The sequence below is a fragment of the Larus michahellis genome, chromosome 4, assembly GCF_964199755.1.
Source record: "Larus michahellis chromosome 4, bLarMic1.1, whole genome shotgun sequence".
NCBI lineage: Eukaryota > Metazoa > Chordata > Aves > Charadriiformes > Laridae > Larus > Larus michahellis.
Genome location: NC_133899.1, coordinates 84,038,593 through 84,055,826, shown reverse-complemented (window position 1 = coordinate 84,055,826; position 17,234 = coordinate 84,038,593). Strand labels below are relative to the sequence as shown.

The 17,234-nt window shown below is 39.1% G+C and overlaps 1 protein-coding gene across 16 annotated transcripts in view; it reads left to right on the top strand.

Moving 5' to 3' along the window:
* Positions 1–3,059: 3,059 nt before the first annotated feature.
* Positions 3,060–17,234, top strand: part of PPFIBP2 (PPFIA binding protein 2) — a 113,720-nt gene continuing 99,545 nt past the window's right edge. For 13 of the 16 annotated variants that reach the window (XM_074586115.1, XM_074586112.1, XM_074586149.1 and 10 more), the window contains exon 1: positions 3,167–3,531. The gene's annotated coding sequence lies outside the window, so the exon portion shown is untranslated. The other 3 variants (XM_074586127.1, XM_074586124.1, XM_074586123.1) reach the window with 2 other exon arrangements.

Here is a 17,234-nt window from a genome sequence, read left to right as displayed (position 1 = left end):
TATAAGAGAGGCAAAGACTTAACACAATGCCAGCTTTGTGACAGTAATGTGTCTGCACTACTGCAGAAAAGAAACAAACCACTCTTATTTGAAGGGGGGACTTCTGGAATGGTAATTAGCCAAGAGGCCAGGACAGCTGAGGCAGTGCTTCTGAAACCCGCTACACTGAGAAAGTGAGAATTAATCCACTTAAATTAAAACGATATTAAACAGGATAGACAGGATCAACAAGCTAAAGGTAGCCCAAAATTAGGATTCTCTCTGCTTTCTGGTGATACAATAATATTATAGTAGTATCAGCACTCCATATATCAAACCATACAGAAACAGAACAGTAAAATGATTACACGCAAGTGTTGCAGCAGTAGCAGGACAGTGGTTTGTGTTCTGTGCTTAGCCTGTGCTGCTCAATCTCCCTCTGCTTTCCAAGGGAGTGGCAGTAATTGTACAGCCTCTCTGTTCCAGGTCCTTTCCCTTCAAAGCACTAGGGCAAGGCCACGCTCGCCTTCATGCACTGGCTGACGCTGCTTTTCTCAACAAAACACTGGAGTACGGCATGTACTAGCAGGGTCTTGACTATTCCATGTCAGCAATAAACAAGAAAGGAGGTAACAACCCTACACGGCCATACAGGAGTAAACGAGGTCCCAGATGCCGCTCCCATCATGTGGAAAGTCACCCAGTCACCTGTCCTAGACCACCAGTAAGGCTAGTTGGGGAAAAGGAGGGGAAACCAAGCTGGTGTTGAAAAAGACTTTGCCCAGACTGTTCTAAATTCCACTGACCCCTTCCCAAATGGCTTAACGATACTGCAACAAGCAGTGCTATAGTAATACTTTTTGGTATCAGTATTACGAAAGATGCAAATGTTATCAACCATTATAATTTTGACCACTCCTCTAAGTGACCTATTTAAGATGACTACCTCAAAGCTGAGAGGAAAGACAAGAAAAATTCAAACACGAGCCAAATTCAAAAGCCATCCACAGCCTGTGGATTCTTGCCAGTTTTAATTATTCTTTAGCATGTTCAGAGATGTTTCAAAGGTGTTCTACTTCCCGTTTTCTCACTCTCCCACCTTAGGCATGTTTGCTTTATAAGTGAGGTCCAATTCTTTATCTGGAAGATCTGGTATGTGATTCATGGCCTTGATCTCATGCATAAGCTTAAAAGAAAACTGAAATCACACATAACTCATCACAAGGTCAGAGAGCGTATCAGTTGGTAGCAGGGAACAAAATGTTTCAACAGTCCAAACACAGTATAAACTTATGCTAGGCAAAGGAAATTCTAAAATCGTGGACAATTATAGTAATTAATAGAACTAAATTAAAACATCGTGCATATTAAACATGCTTAGACTATTTAGATGGAAGTCAACACCATCGCAGAGGGAAGACAGCAAACAGTGGTGGTTGAAATACAACCACTCCGCAAACGGCAAAAAGTGTGTGTTAATTACATTGTCCATGTCACAAGTACTCGAAACTCTTTATCTCGCTTTTTGCTAAATGCTTGCTGTTGTTTAGTCAACTCCCTGGAAAATTGACATAATCAGAAGTACTCAGCACATGCATGCTGTGAAAGAGCTGTGTCAGTATCACACACGTGGGATGACTTGTTTGGGTAAAACCAAGACAACAGAAACCCTTATCAGATTTTGGATTAGCAGGGCACCCAAAGTGACTGGTAAACTCCCAATGACTAAAATTTGCGCTTTTCATATTTCATATTTTTGCACTTTTCGTAATTCTAGAAGTAATCCTGGATTCTCTACAGACAGAACAAAAAACTACACTTTTTGAGTGTCAGTTTGTGTTTTATGTGCTTGCTTCCTTGGAGACTTCCTGGACTAGAGATTTTTGCAATCATAAACATAGCATTAGAGAATGTTTTTAAAACAGGAGTCAACCAAAATATAACATAAAACACATACCAATATAAATGGCCTACGCTATTATTTTACTAATAGAATTAAAATAGATAAGAAGTCCTTTAAGTATAAAAATACCTGATTTTTAAATCTTTGGAGAAAGAGAGTATTGCTTTTCTTGGTTAATAACTAAGGTTTTTGTTAACCTAGAAAATCCCTGCTATGTAGGAATATGCACCAAAAATATGCTTGGTTAGCAGTGTTTAAACCAACATAGTTTTAATCAATTGTTTTACTTCCAGTAATAATGATACAGAGAATAAAACTCAGAAACTGGAGGGGGCGGGGCAAGTTGTCGAAACCCTTCCCTTCACACTGGAATTCACTGAAGGGCTGATAATACGCAGTTTCCACCTCTGCAATGAGGCGATGGAAAGGCTTCTTGTGGAGCCAAGCTCTAAGAAGGCTGCAGCTTGGAGAGCCAGACCTCACCAGCTCAGCAGGGAACATGGCAGCTGGAGAAGCTGAGGTACTGCAAGGCAGGGGAGGTCATGAAGGTCCCTTCCAACCTAGACGATTCTATGAGGCGTCAGCCAGGAATACACCAAAAACCCTGAAATGGGATTTGCCTCTGCTGTCCGTCCTGTCAGAGATCAGGCCCTGCTCTGTAGCCAGGAGCCTTGCCACAGCCTTGGTTTCACACTGACATGAGGGGTTTGTGGTAGGCATCCGACATTTTATGACACTACAGGTGTGCACACCTACGCTGAAATGCAGCTGCCCAAAGCTCCCTTCCAACCTGGACGATTCTACGAGGTGCCAGTCAGGAACCTACCAGAAACCCTAAAACGGGATTTGCCTCCACTGTCCATCCTGTCAGAGACCAGACTGTGCCCCATAGCCACAGCCTTGATTTCACGCTGACATGAGGGGGGTTTGTGGTGGGCGTCTGACATTTTAAGCCGCTACAGGTGCACACGCCTACGCTGAGGCGCGGCTGCCCGAGCCCTGAGGGTGCTGTGGGGGCACGGAGGGTACCCACCCGGCCGCCAGCCTCGCTACTCCCCGGCCGCCTCTTTGCGCGGGCCAGACCTACCGGAGGCATCCCGAAGCTCCTACCGGCCCCGAAGCGCGCTGAGGAGGCAACAAGGCGGCCGCGGATCCCACCCTCGCCGCGGGGCGCCGCGGGGCCGAGCTAACGGCTGCCGCGCGCCGGCGGCCGCCGTGTGGCGCACCTGGCGGAGCGGAGGGACCGGGGCGGCCGCAGTCGGGCCCGGGAGCAGGTCGGTCCCCGGGGGCGGGCGGTACGAGGCGGCGGGAGGGTGGTGGGCCGGACTCCGTGCCAGAGTGCTCGGCGGAAGCGTCCTGCCTGGGCGGGGAGGGTTTGCGCCGCTGCCCCGGGGGGGTTCGGCGTGTCCCCTCGGCGCGGGTGAGGTGGCGGAGCGCTGGGCCGGGCTGTCCCCAGGCGCCGGCGGGGCACGAGGGCTCCGGGCGGGCTCCAGGGCGCCTCGGCCGGTTTCTACAAGGGGATCCTTCAGGAATCGTGCTGCGGATGCGACCACAATGCCTGTTGCTTCTCCTTTCTGAACACTTTGCTATTGCTGGGAGAGTTAAGGACTCCATGCCGTTGAGAGGACTTTTAAATAGACGCGGCTCCTGTAAGTTAAATATTTATTCTCACAGCGAGCAAGGCTTTGAAACTGGGGTTCAACTAGCAGTTCAGTAAATAAACCGTTTTATTGACATAGAACAGCCGATTCAGAAGCTCTGCTGTCAGCAATGACAGCCAGCCGCGGCCAAGTTCTCTAAAGTTGAAGCGAGGTGTTCCCCCCCCTTGAAAATTAATTCAGAAAAGAGGTATGTGGGGGAAAAGAGATAGTTAAAAGGATGTTTAGAAGACAACAGCTGGAAGATGAAACTGCTATTATGGGCTGTTTTACGGGTGCAGAGATAAGGGAGGTAAGAGTATGAGGAGATGTCAAGTGATCTCCAGTGTCATCGTTCAGCACTCGTGTTATCGTGCTGCGATGATAAAAATACTCCTCCCTTAACATTTACAAGAAGCGTAAGGAATCCCACCCCTTTGTGTGTGACTGTTCAGTTTTGCATGGGGCAAAAGAAGACGTTAAGTATTAATTTGGTAGGTCAGTAAGTGTGGATCTTACTGTATAGAGGTGAAGTGCAATATGGGCTTTTGAAGATTTGCATCTGCAACACATTGTATTTCCATAGTCATAAAGGTTTTGCACAGTTTCAGGTTTTTAATTGCAGGGTTTTGGCAGGAGGGGGAACAGTGAGGGGCATTTCTCTGTGGCTGTTTGGTTTTGGGGTTTTTTTAAACAGGGATATGTGAACAGGTGCGTGAAGGGCTTCGTACTGAAACTTTTATGGAAAAGTGGAAAGAGCAGATGGGAGAGCAGAGGACTGAATTTCAGTTTTCCAGGTTTATTGATTTACTTTGCTTGTGTTCCTGACTTTGGCTTGGATCTGGTGTATGAACTTAGCTAAAACCAGTAAATCTTTACGCTTCCTTGTATCTTCCTAATGGAGAAATGCTTGGAGTAGAACACAGTATACCAGAAGAGTGAAAGGACAAATTGTGACAAACCTAAGCAAATATGAGTTGTTTTTAAACGGGATGGATTTACCCTCCATTTGCTGATAGTTTCAGTTGGAAGCAATTGTAAGGGCCTCTTGAACCTAGAGGAAACCCAGTGTCAGAGCAGAGGGAAAATGCAAAAGAACCTTAGGTTTGTCTTCAGGACAAGTATAGCTTGGTACTAGAATATGATGAAAAAATAATATATAAAAATGTTATACTATAATTTTTAATACATAAAATAGTTTCAAATCCCCAGTAACAAGACTTAAACTGAGGCAAGACTAATCTTGCCACTTACTGCTGATGTTTGTTATCTGTTGTAGACACACATGATATGACTGTAACTGTTTCAAACTAATGTTAACATCACTTCTGAAAATTTAAATGCTTTATTTACCTAAGCCAGGTTATAATCAAGTGTCTTGGCAAAACATGTAGCAGTTTATCAATCGTACATCTGTGACTCTGCCCTATGGAAAGTGCCAAATTAAAGGGAGGGGGCAGAAACTGATTCATCTGTGTGGCTGAAGCATGGTAGGAATTGGGCTGGAAGCGTTGTTCCCTGGTTCCATGTTCCCTTGCTGCTTTCATCTCCTGCCCCAGGAAGTTGAGGAATTAGAGGAATGGTGGCAGAGGGCACTGCTGCTACCATCTTGATTTCACTCCAGCAACCCCATCCATGTTAGGACTATCCTACGAGCAGGGACAACAGGAAGGAAGTAGGGAGGGAATAAGTACAGATGGGATAATAAGCACTATCCTCCCCTCACTCCTGCTGTACCTGTTCTCACTTCATCTTTGTTACCATGGTATCAGCAGTGTGGAAAAGTGAAGAGAGTGTGTGTGTGTGTAAATAAAGGGAGAATACATCGGTGTAGGCATAGACTACAGAAGTGCTTTCTGCATTCTTGAATCAATTCTCCCTGTTTCCCCTGTCATGCTTCTGTTACACTGAGTCTCTTACTCTAGACTGTCTGTGCAGGCTCTAAGGCAGCATAATGTGATTTTATGTGCCATGGTGTGTTTGAATGGAAGATGGGAAAAGAACAGCTGGAAAAGAGTAAGTGAAGACCTTAGGAATCACCTTCCCTGAACACTTAGGGTCAGCAAACAAGGGGAAAAAGCAGAGGGAGAATGTGCTATGAATGCAAAACATGGGAAAATGAAAAACAACAAAAGATAGTGACCCACCTCTTTTTTTCCCAGGTGCAGCTCTGCTTCTAGCCCTCACTTACCTAACTTGTTTCCCATTTGCCTCTTTTTGGTCTCTCTCTTCAAAACAAACTAACAAACTCCCACGAAAACCTGTAAAGCACTTAGCCCTAGACACTCCTCTCACTCTTATTAGACTATTTAGAGAGAGACCAGAAACTTAGTTCACTTTCCCCACAGCTAGGGATTTGTTTGAGCCTTTCAGCTCAAACAAATGAGGGCCTTGACCTGGTAAGGTTAGCAAGGGACTATGCTCATACAGGTAACGCAGAGCCTTAGTGGGGCTTTGCTAGTTAGCGAAAAATCTACCTTCCTCTCTCCCCCCAAAAAATGTATTTACAGGAATAGGCTGAAACCATCTTCTTGCTTTAGATGTCCATAGTATGATTCAGAGGATTTAGTCTATTAAAGCAGAGAAATGATGCATAAGGAATTGTATACTGATCCCTCAGTATAGCTACAAACATGTTATCATTCAATGTACTGTACCAAGCCAGGCTTTTCTGCATTTTCCAGAAATATCTAATAGTGTAGAAATAGTAATGCAACAGAAGATAACATGGTCTAGGGCAGTAGATGAGAACCTTCAGAAGTCACTTTTCTGTTAGTGAAGTTGCATCATTCAAATCTTTGGAAATGTTTATCATCTCAGTTTGCCACCTCATACTCAGAATTCAGTGAATTCAACTTCTTAAGGTATAATCTTGAAGTTCTCATAAGCTACTGAATGAAGTTTAGCCAGCAACGGCTGCCTTTGGAGGCACACTTGATCAGTACCAGAGTTCACTAGATGCATATGAAGTCATTTAGCTTCAGTAACCTGATCCCTCTAAAATTGCCAAGTTATGGCTTTTAACCATTTTAAGTTAAAAAGTGAACTATTTTAAGTTCTCTAAATTTTCTCCAGTTTGCTCTTGTCTATTCTGTGCTGTCAACTTACCTGTTACTTTGAAGAGCTGAAGAAACTGAGACTCCCACCTTTGGACAATCTGTTTTTTAACTTTGACTACCACCAGCTTGGAGGTGGTAATATGTCTGATAAACTGTGACAGCTTGAATTTCTTCCTGCCACCCCTTTATAGTATTTAATAGTTCTTCTTTTAAATAGATGCATATTAAGCAACAAAATAAAGGTACTTGTTTTGTAGCTAGATGCCTCTGCCTATATAGCACAATGTTTTTATTTAAAGTCTCGTGTGACCTTGTAACATTACAGTTACCTCTTCTCTTTTCCTGCATCTTCATGTGTTTGTTTGCTATAAAACTATTTCCCAATAGCACTTTGCTCTTATTTGGCAATTCATTGATGCAGAGAACAAAGAAGTTAAATTACAAAGATAATTCCTTTCTGAAAGGAACGTAAAAAGTAAATCCTAATGGCACTGTTGCCAGTCTAGGTCAATTTGTGGATTTTATGTTTATAATGTGCATCTGTCAAGTCACAATGTAGTGGTTTAAAGGACTGTAAGCATGACCTGGATCTTAAACTCTAATTTGATAACCTGTAAAGCAAGAATGTTGTGAATATTGTGTAGCTTACTAGTATTTCTGGAAGACCTGTAACCCAAAGCTGCTGAGGAGAAAGAGCTGTATAGTTTCATACTGATCACAGAGGATAATCTGGTATCTTCACATGCATAAAACAGTAGTAGCATGCAGTTTCCCTGTTCTGCTTCCTGCATTCATCAAAGAAATAATGCAATCTTAGTTATGTAGGATGCATCTTTCAGAATACTCTTGGAGAGAACGCTATAGTTATCTATGACAAAAAAAATTAAAATCATTTCCAAGGCCCCAGTGCTCTCCTGCTCTGAAATTTTTCTTAGCTTTCTTGCTGGGAGCATGAGTCAGTTTAATTCTTTACTAAATAGGTCCCTAAATGCACTGAACCTATATCAGCTTACTGCCATTACAGTTGTAAAGTAGTATGGTATCCTAAATTAAATTCATAGAGACGTGTTTTGATTTATAGAAGGATTCACAGCCAAAGTTCCAGTAATAACAGGTAAAACTGTGGAAATTATTCTTGACATTCTAGGTATTTTTCTGTTGTTTTTTTTTTTCCTTGGTTAATTTCTTAAGTTTTTTATTTTTTTCCTTCCACCAATTAAGTGAAGTCAATATATGCTGTACTGAAAAGGTATCATATACTCCTTGATACTGATACAGAAAACTGGAAGGAGCACAGATGGTCAGTGTATGAATGCATATTTTCTTAAAGCTCTTTATACTGATGTTTCAAACTGAACAAGAATAATGAAGATGCTCCTCAAAATTATCATCATGAGTTTTGTCCAAAGACTAACCCAGAGCAGACAACAGAAAATTATTTCTCTGCCAGATGATCAACAAACTAACAGGGAGCCATTAGTGTTTTTCTCAACTCTGTGTATGTGATATATAAAATATATTCTTGTATTTATTTTATAGCCACGTAAAAATATGTGTTCATCTGTTTATCTGAATTATCCAGATAAAACCTGAGGTAACTGAATATGTAAGTTGAGAATTGAATACTGGGAAAAATAGAACACTTTGTGGTGTAAAGAGGGGAAAAGATAAGAAACCTGATGGTGACCAGATAGTATGTGGCAGACAGCATGCCTGGAATGGTAAATGATGGATCTGACTTCCAAAAAGTTGCAATGACAGAGCAGGAACTGTTGATTATACGAGAGGTCTTTTGTGTATCACCCAAGGACATGGTGCTAAGTTGATGAAGGTTTGCTGAAGCAGATGTGAATTTGGAGAAAACAGATCAGCAGGCCTGATTCTCCTTAGCAAAATCTTGAATTAGGCTGGAGGGGTAAAGTAAAACCGAAGGCCTGCTGGAATGGAAGTCAAGACCTGCTGGATGGAAGAAAAAGACAGGTCCAAAGCCTGGCTCTGTTACAAGTGTTGCTTATCATATGCTGACTGTGAGTCTTGTTTTCATTAGAGCAAGGATATAATGTGTAAGAATATTCATAGAGAATGATTCACTTGTTGGCTATGTCTTCATACTCTTTAAGATCAACGGATTGTATGCCAGTTAAAGTAATTACCAGAGATAACTCTAAGCTGCTGAATTATCCCCTTCTGAAAACAAGTCTGATTGGTCTCCACATTCAGAGGTGACTTAGCTGGGGCTGCCTTGTTATTTCTGTCTGTACTGATCATACAATGAAGTAATTTTGTTTCCAATTTGCACTATTTTCAATCCGAAGTTTATTTCAGGAGTCTTAATTTGAGGGGAAATTTGACAGGAAAATATTTGCCAAGTGTCCCTTGAATATAGTGAATCATATTTTTATTCCACTACAATGCAGTGCAGATGGTAGCATCTGCTTTAATATAACATAATCAGAACATCTTATTCTAATGACATGGCAGTAAGATTTATGAATATGTTTCTGTGATGATGATAAACTAATGCATGTAATCCAGTCATCTCCAAAACTGAAGTATGTTGATGTTTCCCACCAGAGAAAAAAGTTTCTCTAGCAGAGAGCTTGTAGAGGTAAATCTGGTGTCTTAAATAGATAGGAAACCAGCACAAACCATCCTGGGAAGCAAAGTTTCTGCATTTCACCTGGATCGTATTTGCTGTGTGCAGTATTAGACAGGAGATGTATTAAGTTTTTCTTGCATAAGACTTGTCTGTGTTTTACTTAAAATATTCTATCATTCTGTAGTTCATAATGAAATTTCCATTAAATTATCTTTGTCCTATACATTCAATACCTTGGTGACATTCCAGCCAACCTATATACAAATAAAAACAAGCTCTTAGGAATTGAAGTAGGTGATCTAAAGAGATGCCTTCCAACCTCAACTATTCTGTGACTCAATTATTCTGTGATAACGCTCCCATATGCTTCACAAAACTGTTCTCATTAGGTTTAAGTGTAGGTCTTCCCAATGAAGTTAACATAAGCTCTTTTCTGAAATTTCCTATTAATTCCAGTCCTTTCTTTCCTGTGGAAAACCTCTTTTTTTCAGGTTTTTATGTCCAGCCTAAGGTATGAAGTTGTGCTTTGCTTTATTTATAATTGTAACCTCTATATATACTTTGCAGTGAGGGTAAAAGTGAAACATCACATAAACTTGGGTCTTCTTCCAGTGTCCTTACCATCACTCCCAGTTTCACCTGCAGATTTATGGTCACCCAACAGACCTGGAGAAAAAATGACAAAAAAAGTCACTGGATCTTGAGAGGTGTTCAGAACATACATTAACAGCTTCAGAAACAGCTAGACTGTAGGAACTGTGGTAATAGCTTCAACCTAGGTACAGAGACATGGATCCCAGTTACCCTTGTTAACTGTGCATTAAATGTACTTACTACTAAAAAAACCCAAACAACAACAAAAAAACCACAGCCACCCCAAACAAACAAAAACCTCCTCCTCTAGCTGAATTTAACATATGTTTATGCAAGTGCTATGTAAGCATATATAAGTAGAGCGTTTGTTGTAAGCTCTATTGTAACACATACTTTAATAATTGTTTCAAGAAGGGAAGAAGAACAACTTCTTAACTTCTTTAAGAACAAATCTTAAAATTTGGAGCTACTTATATGGACCAGAAACACAGACTGGTTGTAAAATATCAATGAAAGCATGATGTAATTCTCTTAAAGAAGGTGTTAATTGCATCCGAAAAAAATTGAAATGTGTCAAGTGAATAGTTTTCTTTTCTTGAAAGTAGTCTTCTGTAATGAAAAGTATATATACAAAGTATTTTAGTGTTAGTAGAGATTATATTAAACCTGAAAATCTCAGTCATAAACATTATAAATGATGAGGTAAATATTTCTTGAATTAAAATGCTCTTCAATGTAGGAAGCTGAATGTATCCGAAGTAGTGATTTTTCCTGAAACTGAGAAAAGCAATTTATGATCTGATCTGGCAAACTTCTGAGGTACAAAAGGAAAATCATATTAGAACCTTTTGTTACTGGAAGAAAGGAGAGTTGTTATAACAAGCTTTTGTGCAAGAAAAAGATCTGTCCTGGCTTGCTTTGCAGAACATACTGTAGTGTTGTGAAAAATACTTAATAGTCCACAATAGTTACTCACCTGTATTTTATCCAGTGCGTGCTGCATTTCATAATAGTTGTGGATTAGGTTAAGGATTAGAAAACCGTTGCAACAGTGTTGTGCTCCAAATCTGTTTTGCTTTGATTGTATTCTCCAATTTAATTGGGAAATTTGGTAGCATCTTCAGTTTTGTTTGTAGATTGTGAACCCCAGCTGGTTCTCATTTCACATAAACTACTTGCAAAAGGACAGACTGTAGAAGACAGCATTTTTTTTTAACATGGGGAATAGAGTTTGTCTTCAGAGTAAATTATTTGATACAAAGGGAATTTATGCTGTAGAATGAATTTAGTTTGGATTCACAAGTCACTTGTAGTTTTTTATTTAATCAAAGTTCCTGATTATCCAAGGACTAATTGAGAAGAACAGGAATAGCAGCTGCTCACTTCCTTTGGAAACCCAGATTTGGGTACTCAGAAGCAGAGGTTCCAAATTAGTTGAGACTAATAAAACTGCCATGCTAGGCAGCTTGCCTAGCTTGCTGGGCAGTATGCCTGTAAATGTAATTTTACAGTGAATGTATTTTATTTGCTTTTCTTAACTGACAAAGTAAACAGTGCTGTTTCTGTCATGGAGCAAAACTATCCCTTATCAATAAGGGCTAATAGCGATGAAACAATTTCCTCATGACAGAGCAGTAGTTTGGTGTTTGTTAACATGACCGTGTTTTTCTTTACAAGTAGGAAAAGAGTGGACTTCTGGCCTTTCTATGACACTCAGACCCTTTAAAGTAATAAAAGAATTCTGTTTCATTTGTCTTCTATGTCAGTACAAAGGTGTCTAATCCATTTATTTCACAGCCAGTAAAATCTGGCTAACTTTATAACAATATATTGCTTTAGATACTGTTATACTCTGGCATTTGCAGTAACAATGGCAATTTTTGTATTTATTTCAATCATATGAAAGAGGTTTTTTGTGAACTGAAAGTAACATATAGTAGCCCAAAATTTAGGCTCCAGTTTTATTTTTTGGCAAACAATTTTTGGTCCATGTTCAAGTAGTTAACTAAAATACTTACCTGGAAATGAATCTAGAGAAATCCTATGTATGTTCATTATAAGGGTTTAACTCCTATTTTTTTCATGCCCTAAAAGTAATGGGAATTCACTATTAAAAGAGAACGGAAGTGATCTGTTATACATTGACGAATTATGCTGACAGCATCCTGAACTTCAGATGTAAATGTGTCTATAAAAACCAGAAGAATACTGAGTTCATGAATGGGTCTGTTTCTAGGCTCAGTTCTTGCATTCAGTTTGTGTTGAGAAAGGCATGTTTTGATTTGCAAAACATCCGAAAGCTTTCTGAATTAAGTGTTCTAGAAAACCTGTAAGCCAAAATGACTAGACTGGAATATGGTAGCTTTGGAGGCTCATACATGGAACCAGTTCTACAGAGCAATTAGTCTCTTTCTGCAAATTACATATACTTTTTAAGTTTTGCAAATTCAAATAGATGTTGTGATGCATGGAACTGTGGCTCTGCATTTTCTTACCTCTCTCGTAGTCCTACATATCGTGTGTATTTTATAAGGAGAAATTTAAATTGATTTGACTTACTTTTGATAACGTGATTTGACATGGAAACTTGTTCATTTTACATTGGTTTAGAACTGAGGATAAATGCCTTGAAATGGTTGGCAGACACATCATGATGGGCTTTGTGGTTGGTAAGAACTTGAGAATGCCTAGCATGGTTGATAGTAAAAGATGCTATCTATAAGTGCAGACTTCCGGGATCTCTTTTGTATCCTGTGCCATTGAATGTATCTACTTTATGGAAGCAGCATGCTGGGCACTTCAGAACTCTTTTGTAAGCATATAAAAAGTTTGCACCAAATACTCAAAACTGGATATACAGTTTACCTGAAACTTATTTCAGTTGTGGTGATAGAGCAGAAACAGTAACAGCGCGCATAAATGAGTGCGAAATAAAAAGCTGAGCACTTGAGTGTGTTTTCAGTGTGGTGGTCCTGTTAACGTCCTTTGCTAGGTTAACGTGTTTTTCTGTGAGCGCATACAGCTCCTCCATAGAATAGGTCAGTGAGGAGACCTATATATCTAATCACACATTCAGTATGAGCTGCTTTGTGTTCCCTTTAAAGTCAGCTTCTGGTTTCAGTGGGCATTTAATCTGTCTCTAGTTGTCTTGGTAGTCGTATTTCTTCTAGGATGCACTGGAAAAACAGCAACAAAGGATGTCACAGTTTTCTTGCCACCTGTGATAATGTTTCTTCAGCTGGAGGTATTACAAGTTTCTCTCACCTATGTGAACCTTAAAAATATTAAATGTTGCTTTTGGGTGGCAGGTTACCGTTGTGTCTGTTTTGCAACATTTTCTCTCTGTATAATGCTTTGTCCTGTAATTAGGAAATCATGTTAATCCACTAAGTATGGAAAGTAAATATAATAGGAGAATATATCATTCTCTGATTTAGAAATTGTCTGTAGCAAAATGTTTGATACAGTGACTTCCTTACCTGTTGGCCAGTTCTGCAAGGAGTAAGATGTCCCATATTCTGAAAATGGAGTAGCAAAATCAACAAAATGTGTCATTTTAGATCAGGATTTAACTTGCCATGGAGAATTTTTGCCACTTGGTTAAACATATTCTTTAGGCAGAGAAAGAGAAAAACTTGGAGACAGCTTTTTTTCCAAAGATATTTTCATTAATCTTCAGGAAGCAATCGATATAAGAGTATTTTGGCTATAAGCACAAGCATTAAACTCACACAGCTGTGAAAATTTCTATTTTCATTGATGCGATGAGTAATGTGGGATATGGTGCTTTTCATAGTTACCCACTTGTTGTTCCTAGTTTAATGCTTTTAATCCAAGCAGATTCACTTCCGTTGAATTTGCTGTTTCTAGGAGAAGTATATTTTTCCTTTCTTTGTTTCCCACAGACACTTTCCTCAAAATAGCTACTGAAGCTTAAATTTATACAGAAGTACTTGATACTGTCAGTTTCTGTTAGTGTGAATTCAGCATATTTGTCTTTACAGATGCAGGGTGGGTCATATTAAATCAGCCTAGTGATGTTTCCAGTTAGTTATAAATTGCTGCACAAAATGTTTCAAAGAGGGGAAAAATACTAATATGAAATTAAATCTTACTAAGCAAAAAAGCTGTCTTTTAGTATTCATTTTCAGGCCTTATGTCTAAAGCTGGGCTTAGATTTCACAAAAGTATTAATATCACATTAATAAAGTTGAGGCAAATTCAGGACAGAGCTTCACAGCCTGAATAACCAAAGGGTAGATTATTTCATAGTGAGAAATAATGATAAGAAGTATCTCTCTTAGTTGTGTCTATGTTGGACTGTTTCTCCATGTAGTCTAACCCAAACCTCAGCTTTTTGCCATAGAGATTTTGTGGATGGAAATTTTCTCTTGATTGCAGGAAATCAGTTTTCTAGCTTGTTAACCCTCCTCTTTGCTCAGAGGTTCTGTTGCAGGAAAAACAAATCCCTCGTATCTCAGTGTCCACTGGTGCCAATTCCTCTACCAATCCGTACCTACTTTAGCGTCTGTCTGTTTTAAGGAACACTTAGTGCTCTCCACTCTTTAATCCTACGACGTGAGTTATTTCTGTAAAGATTCATTGTTTTTACTCTTCATGGAAGCATTCACATATTCACCTATGTCATGATGTAGTGTTTTTGTGGTGTTTTTCTAAAGGTCAGAAATACCCCCGCAACTTGAATGCTACATGTAGCCTTGGTCATCTCATCTCAACAGCTGTACAATAAAACAAGAAAAAGCAAATAAAGAAGCGGCAAGAGTGTTGAAAAGTATAGTTTGGGTTTAATCTGAGGAGAACAACTTGCAGGATAACAACTCTTTAGTTAAACAGGGATGTTGTAGGGGAGAAAGGGAAGTAGGACTGGAAACAGACTGTAAGATAGTGGCATGAAAATGTGAGCAGTGATTAAGCACTGGGTTGGTTTTTTGTAATGTCAGAACATTCACTGAAAAATGATAGAAAATGGATTTGAAAAGAAATCAGTTCAATCTACAGAGGGTAGATCAGTCAATGTCTATGAAACTTGATGGTTCCTATCCGGTCTGTGCTTGCTGTTTATTGAGAAAGACAGAGCAGGAGACTGATCGCTCTGCACCTGTGTTGCACTGAACATCATTAGAGACAGAGCACTGGGCCAGACAGACTTTTAGTCTGAATGAGCATGACTGTTCTTATGGTGTCGTTAAGAGTTCCAAAAATACATGGCTGTTTTCTGCCTCTGAGTCATATGAATTTGATGGATACCTGTCTTGATTACACTACAGGCACTAGGACCAAGGACTGTATGGGTTATAAAGACTAAGCCAGTTGGCTGAGGAGTGTTCGCTCTTTGTTGGCAAAGCAGCTGTTTTTTAACAAGGATTCTTTGTGTACATCAAGGAGCTGAAGGAATGGACACTGTGAGCAGATTTGAAAATAGGACCTCCTTACATTTCTTTGAGATATCAAATCCTCTGTCTGTTAGCACTAACCTCCTTCAGTGAAACAGCTGTTTTCAGACTAATATTCCAAATGGTACTTGCAGAAGTTAATGCAAAATCTCTCTTTCATGGTGCTCATAGACACTTCTGTATCCCTAGTGGAATTTATACACATACATTTAATAGATTAATAAAGTAAGTTATTAGTAGTGCTTATTCTGCTGACTTGGTTCCATAACAGCTTTGTGGGCAAGAAGAATGATTTCTAAAACTTACTAAAATGCAGGAAGGCAAACAAAAATTAGCACTAAGATTTCCCATAAGGGACTGGCCTGATCCAGCAGGTCCTCATGGCCAGGCTGAGAAGCCTTTGCTTCAGAGAGGTTTGAAAAAGCCTGAGAATTATTTATGAACCATAAGGAATGTTATTGCTAATTCTCAATTTTTAAAGAATTTTTCTTCCAGGCAGTACAGTTTGTCTAAATTTTTAGGATTTTTATAGAGGATAGCTTTGAATACATTTGTTAATCATGTACACCTAATCTCTCTCTCAACTTCTGTCAAAGTCTTGTCCTCCGTTTTACTCTAGGGCAAAGAGTTCATTCATGCATGAATTCTGTGTTTACTTTTATTACCATTTCTCACCTTTCAGTTTACTAGAGCATGAATTTACTTTCACAGGATCATTCATTATATCATTTCTCAGCTTAAGTTTTTCAACTGTTATGTGTTTTTGTTGGGTTTTGCTTGGTTGTTGGTTTTTTGTTGTTGTGGTTTCGGTTTGGTTTGTTAAATTATTTTTTTTTAATTTTTTTTTTGGCGGAAGGTGGGAATGCAGTTTCCCAGGCATTGGATCTGGAGTTAGGTAACTTCGAAGACCTACTTGAAATGTTGATCTTCATGAAAATTTGAAGCTGTGACCTTGAGGACAGTGAATACCTGAGATTAGAAGGGAAAATAAAAAACATAGTTTATTTTAAATGTCAGAATTCTAGGGGTCTAACTATTCTTAATTGTAATATTTTTACAACTAAATGTGAACTGTAGTATCAAATATGACTTCTGTATGCCATTCATCTCTGCATTTATTTTAAGATCAGAAATGTTCATGTTTTGGTTCAGAAACTTTCCTCTTGTGTATTTTACCATGTAATGCTTTATTTAGTTGAGGTTTATATCCAAAGAATTTATTCATTGTGGTTTTTTGAAATTTTAACTAGCTAGAAATTTGAACTAGTTAGATGACAACTGAAAGAAAATACTTAGGGGTTGTTTTTTTTTTCATTTAGTACAATAATAAATAATGCAATTTTAGTTTTGGTTTTAAGTCGGAAGCTATAACATTTCCCTTTATACTGTCTGTAACACAGAGTAAACTTAAAATATCTGATAACAATTTAAAATTAAATTAAGTGCTTTTTTAAGCTTTTATGAACAATGTTTAAAACAACACTGAAGGAATAAAGAACTTTCTACAGTTGATAGAACTGCTATAGGGGAGCTGAAGAAACCTCCCTTTGCACATGCCATTCTGTCGGCGTCAGCTTTTATATGTAAGGATGAGACTTTGTACAAACATAAGTCAGGAAATTTGGTTATGGTACCAATAGCAACTGTAACTTAATATCCATGAGTCCTGTGGAGGAGTTACTATGAGGTGATTTGTGTTCTTAAAGTATCATAAAGTATCAGCCAGATCCTTTAGCATACTGTTAAGCATGCTTTCTCCACCCCCACCTTGAAATTCAGACTTGTATTAGAAAAGGTAATGGGTTTATTTTTGAAAACAGGTGTTTGGCTTTGACTTTGCTACTTCGTAATGCAGTAAATTTAACTACATTCAGTTCCCTCTATATTTTAAATCAAATTATTTAGTATAATATGTTTAAAAGCACCATAGTTCTTAACTGCTGGTCACTCTTAACTTGCATCAGCAGCACACAAAAATGGTGGCTTTACAGTGCCAGGGTAATACCCAGCTGCCTGCATAAGTTAGTCCAGCTTATTTAGTTAATGAGT